Raw genomic sequence first — 1,777 nt, forward strand, 5'->3', positions numbered from 1 at the left:
GCAACAACACTCAAATGTCCGAACTAGGTGCTACAATCGCTCAACAAGTAGGTGTCGTACTCCCGAGGACCGTTGATTTAGCTATCACCATGACTGGCCTCAGGGATGAAGCCGTACAAGGGAACTGCTCCTTGGTACAATCAATGCAACCTTCATCATCCGCATCAGATACCCTGTCACAAATGTACCTACCGTAGACGATGGGTACATTTGGTTGACGTGTGCCGCTTTGCTATCCAAAATAAAGTTGTTGCAAATTCTTGCTGCTGCTCAACCTCCTGCCAGGAAACCTTATGCCGGTACTGCATCAATATGCAACAAATGTAATGCACCTCACCGAGCTTACCTGCGGTGTCAACTATGTGCATCATGTGGACGACTCGGTCACCCGAAAAATGCTTGTCAATTCAACCCAATCCAAGGTGTTCCAAACCAACCCCAAGTAAACCTTCCTCAAACTCTTTTACCGTCTGGTACATGGTACAACTATGGCGAGACGAGTTATCTCAAGAACAAAAGCCCAAAGGTTGTCAATGCAAATCTGACCCACGAATGAGCATTTGGCTGACTACAAGAAGCTGCTGCTTTGAATAATCTGAATCTTATGCTTTTGTTTCTTTTGTTTTTCTTGAGCTCTGGAACAATCGGTTTTAGTTATAAATAAAATCGGTGTTCGCAATTCTGATATACAAGTGTAGCTACATGTGTGTATGGCATTCCCTTACGATACCTACACCAAAGAACTATGTTCTTTACAAACTACTCTTGTAGTTCTCCCATTCATGTGATCGCTCATGATTTCCTTGAAAAAAAAAATTCTAAGTACTCGTTTCATTCTAAGAAACAAGGTACAGAAAATAAGTGACATTTTGAGTAATCACTTTAAATCCTTGGTTAGATAACTAAGGATATTTTTTCGATCTCATACCCAATCTCCAAATTCTGCTTCATGTGTCGCCTTGGCATATCTAGCACCTCAACTTCATGAGCATTCTACCTCGTGTATCGACTTAAGCACCTCTAGTGCAAGGTTTCGAAGCGTCTCCCGTTTTTCGGATTCCATAATCCATATAGGATCTTCTTATCTTCACAGTTAGATCCTTGAGGATGATTATCGCTCTAATCGGAGCCCTTAATTGAATTATTTGTATGCCTTAATACGTACATCACGATTCAACAAGGACAAAGCCGAATTCCTATTAAGATCTTCCTATCTTCATAATTAGATTCTTGATGATGTTTAAAGTGCCAAATGAAATCCACGGATTGGATTCCTGGTGTGCTTTAAATACCCGTGTCCAAAGATAACAAATTAAAGGTCAAGTTAAACAATTATGCGATTATGTGATTATGTGTTTATGTGTTTTCTTTTAAGTTTTTGTGTAATCCGATCCAAGTGCTCGTAGAATCTTCTATATCTTCATATGATGGATTCGTAGTAGGATATCCAAAGGTACTACCTCAAATCCTTAATAGGCTTCTACGTAATGGTTAAGACCCTTGGATTATATAGTACCATTCCATAATTCGAAGGAGACCCCTTGAGTGGTCTAGTTAAAAAGATTGATTCAAAATCTGGTGGGAATGCCATGAGATGATATAGCTGAAAAGACTCCTTGGTGGTCTATTTAAAGAGATTATTTGTTGATTTAATTAAAAGAACCCTATGGTGGTTTAGTCACACTCATCACAGGTTCGTTCATTTGGTTTTCCCCTACATATTATAAAATGCACTGTGTGGACTATGCAAGGAATTACATAATTATGGATGCATACA

This window comes from Helianthus annuus, chromosome 17 (assembly GCF_002127325.2).
Source record: "Helianthus annuus cultivar XRQ/B chromosome 17, HanXRQr2.0-SUNRISE, whole genome shotgun sequence".
NCBI lineage: Eukaryota > Viridiplantae > Streptophyta > Magnoliopsida > Asterales > Asteraceae > Helianthus > Helianthus annuus.